This window comes from Lycium barbarum, chromosome 6, assembly GCF_019175385.1.
Source record: "Lycium barbarum isolate Lr01 chromosome 6, ASM1917538v2, whole genome shotgun sequence".
Classification (NCBI taxonomy): Eukaryota; Viridiplantae; Streptophyta; class Magnoliopsida; order Solanales; family Solanaceae; genus Lycium; species Lycium barbarum.
Window position 1 is genome coordinate 51,316,978 of NC_083342.1, and position 5,658 is coordinate 51,322,635.

Here is a 5,658-nt window from a genome sequence, read left to right on the forward strand (position 1 = left end):
CTAAATAATTTGGTTGTGTTGTATGTTGTGTTTTGTGACTTGTAAGTGACTCTGTGATTTCCATGCTCACTGGTTCACGACGCCTCGCTGCAACGATGATTCTTCGTTGCAACGATGATTCTTCGCTGCAACGAAGGGTGGGAAAATCCCAGGGTTTGTTGCAGCGAAGGCCCTCGTTGCAGCTAGACTTTGGTCGCTGCAACGAAACCCACTTAAGTCTAATGACGAGTTAAGTAGTCATTTCATGCCCACACTTCTCATAATCCCCAAAACGGTTCCCAAGAGCATAGAGGCGAATTTCTAAGGCTAGGGCACTATTCTCCATCAAAGGTAGGCCTTAATTACTAACTTTCTTCGCTTAATGTTCATATTAGATTCTTGTTCAATCAAAAGACCCTTAACGGGAATTGAAGGCTAGAACACAAACACCAAGAAAACCCTAGAATACAAATATGTTATTGTTTATTATTGTTTAATGTTGTTTAATCATCTAAGAGTAGAGATTATCACTTCCTAGGATGAGAACGAGTTATTCAATGATGGAAAAATTCTTGTTGAGACCTAGGGTTCCAATAAAAATGAGAACTTTGGCTAAAATTAGATTTGTAGGGTTGAATTGATTATAGAACCCATTAATGGAGTTAATATAATTGATGAGACTTGAATTAGGATGAATATGTTCCTAAGGAAAGTGAACCATTGATGAAGGGTAGAAGTGGAGGGGTTGTCTTCCCCAAATTGTTATTATTGAGTTAATACTCCATTACCTACCGAGCATTATGATTTCTAGACTTTGAACATTCTGAGGCTTTGCGAAAGGGAAAGGCTGTTGCGAATTGATTCCATTGCTCAAATCTGTTTTGTGGTAGGTTACGGTTTACTTGAGTTAGATTTTTATTAGTTGATTGTATATGTCATAGAATTTATGGGAGAAAGCATGTCTAGGTCTTTGGACATGGAGTTTGGGTGATCGTTGTTAGTTGCATGATTAAATTGTATGAGGTAATTCTATATTGTTGAGGTTGATAAACTTGAGTTGTATTCTTGAGACCGTTGAAAGGGAGGTGTTCATATGTTACACCTCGGAAAAATTTTCCGTTGGTACGTAAGTGAACGAACTAGTGATAAGTATGAGTGCATGATGTCCATGAGCAAGAAACGACGTTTGATGACCTTAGGCGAGATTTCGAAGGTATCCGATGTGAGATGAGAAAGTTGGCTAAATTGAGATGAGATATAAGGTGAGCAATGCATGTGCATGGACGTGGGTGATTAAAATGAGAAGTCTAAGAAATATGGGAAGTTGCAGAATTGCAACTGCCCAGTGGTCGTAAAGTGCTAGGACGGACCGTAAACTAGTATACGGTCCGTACACTAGCAGGTCGTAAACTGCCATGCAAGGCTTCAACTTTTTGCCAGTCGAGAAATGGTAAAATACGACCTGGAGGACGGACCGTAATGTTATATCCGGTATTTTATACGTTTAGATACTTCAAGGTAGTCGTGGTAAGTTAAGGGAATGACTATCTTCCAAATGTATTCTAATGTACAAGTTGGTTATGAATATTATTTACGAACATTGGTAGTATGGAAATGTTGAGGAAGGTTAAGGGTGAAAAAGGAAATTCTCAAAAATGGCTTATGGTAATATTGCGAAAGGCTAGGGGCAAAACGGTAATTTCACAAGGTGTTCAAAAACAATTCTTGAAAATGGCCATTGTGGCCGTGTGGTGTGTGTGCATGTGCATGTATATGTGGGTCCCACTCCTATATGGGTGAAGCTTATGGAGCAAACCAAGTGGTCATCTTTGTTAATTAAAGGAAAAATTCAAGAAAAAGAAAGAAAATTCTAGAAAACAAATGAAGAAAGGAGGCATGTGCCCCTCACATGCTTGTATGAATTATATATATATATATATTATGAGAGGTCATCTTTAATTCAAGAAATTGGGAGAAAGAAAGAAAACAAGAAGAGAGGGAATATAGTAGGCATTCGGCCATGGTGGTGCAAAATCCACCCCTTGAAATCCTGTCCCAAAATATTATTTCTTCATGTATTCCTACTAATTCAATGGGCCTCTACAACGTGGTGTAGTTATTTCGGAAGGTAGGTTGCTCGTTTCGTCGATTTCGCACCTTGGTCAAGTGAAGAAGTTGGGAAGAAAAGGTAAGATTTAATCCCTTTCTATATGTTATGAAGGTTTCGTTTATGTTGTGGTATGTAGTAATGGGTAGAAATCATGAAATATGGAAGCTTGCATGATGGTTGTGTATATATGTGTGAGGCCGTGTGTATGTAAATGTGGTATAGGTAAGATGAATGAATTTTGTGTAAGCATTCTAGTTGTGAAAATATGGATGTGAAATTTGGCCGTGTGATTGGTGTAGAGGGTCGTGTGTGTATGTTGTAGTGTAGGAAGATTGAACTAATTTTATGTAGTGTGTTGTTTGTTGATGTAATATATAGAAAGAGATGGAAAAAAATTCATGGAAATATGTATGTAGTGTTGTGGCCGAGAATGGTGATGTTTTGGCAAGCTATGATGAATTGGTTTTATTTGATATTCTAGTTGATGTCGTTGTGGATTCCATGATGAAAAATGAGGACTTAATATGGTTAGAAATGGAGTAGTGTATGAATTGAATTGAATTGAATTGAATTGAGTTGAATATAAATGGAATGTTGTTGGCAAGGTTGTTGGAGTTATTAGTATGATTGTTAGTATTATTGTGGATAGTTTGGCCGGGTTGAATTCCCGGATTGTTGTTGATTAAAATTGGCCAAGATAGATTTTTGGGGACGGTGTATTTACAGGGGAAATGCTGCCGAAATTTCGGTAGACAAGTGTTACTTTAAGATTCAACATCTAAATGCCCTAATTAATGTTTGGTAAATGTGACCAAATGTAGATTTTGGAGAATTTGGAACTTGAATTTGGAGAAGCGTAAGGAGCGGAAAAGGTATGTAAGGCCTTACCCTTCCTTCTTTGGCATGTCTTAGACATAATAGGTTTGGATACGAGCCTCGGGGACAACTCTATTTCTAGAAATTCGAGTTTGAATTTGACCCTTATTCATTCAATATAATTAAATTAGACACTCTATGTTTAATTGGAAAAGTAGCTTGAATATATGCAACTTTCACAAACGGAACCGGAATGTTCTAAAACTTTCGTAGGTAACTCCATCAAGTCTAGGATTCTAAGGCAAAATTTTCTTTCTAATAATTCGTAAATAATTTCCAAGATGTCCATACTTTTCCAAGACAAAGGTCTATGACTTGTAAGCTTTTATGACTACCACGACGGACATGCTTTTATAATGATAACGATGATGTCAAAGATAAGAATATGTCCATGATGATCGTGATAAGAATGGTTTCATGTTTGAAAGTCTCAAGTCAGGAATTTAATATGAATATGAGAATATTCAGCTAGTTCTTGATCATTAATTCTATTCCTTGGTTATGACCCTATTCTCTAAAGACTCCAAAGTATATGAACTGACGTCTTATGAGGTTTATGATTTCATTCTATGTTTTCTTTTAATGCTATTATTCATTGACCGTCTCGCCTTATAATACTAGTTCTTCCAAGGTGAGACAAAGCGACCATGATTATTCCATAATGCGATCAGAGGTTACCGACCTTATGTCACTCCGATAGGTACATGACTTTCCTTGGGCTCTCATGCATGCTATACATGTATATGAGGGGGAGGGGATATATGTATATGGGGGGGGGGGGGGAGGGCCATATGTTGCGCTATAGACGCATTGCAACCTGGTCAGCTGGCGTTATCATCCTGGACGCGGGATATATGGGCGAGCCGACGTATTTCGGCGCTATGTGGGCGAGCCGACGTTGTTCGGCGCTATGATATGACATGATATGATATGTTCTTTTTTATATACATGAAAAAGAAATGTTTTCAAAGGAAAGCTAACATGTATGGCATCCGCCCTAAGGGACACTCAGATGTATAGGTTACTCTTTTATCTCATCATATGCTCAGACAGAAGTACACCGTACCTGTACGGTCGGACAGAGTTTACTTGTAAATATTTATATGTTGTTTCAAAAAGGTAAAGTTAGCTTACATGATATCTACCTTAAGAGGCAAACAGAGGTACAAGTTATTTTCTTACTCTATACTGTTCTTTGTGTCTTTTTCCATGATCTTATGTTACTACTCTTGCCTTACATACTCGGTACATGGTTCGTACTGACCCCTTTTCTTCGGGGGCTGCGTTTCATGCCACGCAGGTACACCTAGATGAGTTGAAGCTATTATAGAGACGTTTCAGCGAAGTTGGCGAGCTCCATTTGGCCCTGGAGTGTAGCCGAGTCAGCATACTATGCTATGATGTTTTGTTCGAAGTTAGAGACTTTGCAGACAGAGTCGTGGGTATAGAGTGTCGATACTGTGATCGGCTCCACTAGCCGACGTGTCATTGTGTTATGTCATAAAGTCCATGTGATTGCAGATTCTGTATGATTTGAGTACGATGGAAAAAGAAAAGTTTGAAAGTCTTGTTATGTTTTCCATTTTTATTGATGTAAGAATCTAAGGAAGTTAAGCATGTAATATGAGTCAGCGGGTTCGCTCGGCTCCGAATATGGGGTCGGGTGCCCATCGCACCATAGTAAGGTCGGGGTGTGACACGTAAAGCGATTTATGACCCGTAAACCATGGTCGTAAATCACCTTGCAAGCAGCCAAAGCTTCTGGTTCTGTAAATGGTTAAAGACGATCACGAGGGACGGTCCGTAAACTGCAATACGGGCCGTAAACCATGATGGACGACCACTGTTCACCTCAGCACAGATTTTGCAAGTCATTAAATAAAGGGACCAACACTTGTTTTATTTCATTACAACATTACACCACTTCTCTCTAAAACCTCTCTCAACATTTATTATACAAGTTTTCAAGGATATTTGAGGATCAACAACATAAAACAAGGTGAATCAAGGTTAAGAACATCATCAAAGATCATCTAGGTCAAGAAATCCAAATGGAGAAAAACTAGGGTTTTGCTCAAAGTGGAGTATTATTAACCAAAGCTTGTTCCTACAACTTCTAAGGTAAGATTCATGATTTTTACATGATGTTTAAGGTATTGAAGAGTTGAAATACATGGATTGTAGAAAATATGGTCAAGTAGGTCATGAATGATGAATAGTGACATTTTGAGGAATAGTTTGAATTGAATCATGAATGTTGTTGTGTTGTGATATGAATGTATTATAAATGGTACTAAGATCATGAACTAGACACTTTAGACGAATGGACGAAGTTGGATGTTATGACCATGAATATGGGTGAATTAGAGGCAAATTAAGGAATCTAGATAATGTGGATAATGTGAATGACTAATGACCATTGTTATGATATTAATGAAGGTATAGACGCTAGCATTGGAAGGAAGCGTGCAAGTGTAGAATAGTCCGACGAAAAGGTATGTAAGGCTAACCCTTCTTTCATAAGGCATGGTTCCTTGGCCAAACTCTTAAACCCTCTATATGAGTATGTTGTATTCAAATGATTGACACTCCGAGCTCATAAGCTCACGATCCTCGATATGTGCTACGATTGTTGTACGCACCCCATATAACGAGTAAGCATAAGATATAGATGTAGCGAAAATGATGATGAT

General features: G+C 38.2%; 1 long non-coding RNA gene across 1 annotated transcript; it reads left to right on the forward strand.

Moving 5' to 3' along the window:
- Nucleotides 1-1,959: 1,959 nt before the first annotated feature.
- Nucleotides 1,960-5,445, forward strand: LOC132599711 (uncharacterized). The gene is made up of 3 exons (XR_009566958.1): nt 1,960-2,167; nt 2,911-2,961; nt 4,266-5,445. It is a non-coding gene; the product is annotated as an uncharacterized LOC132599711 (long non-coding RNA).
- Nucleotides 5,446-5,658: the final 213 nt, after the last annotated feature.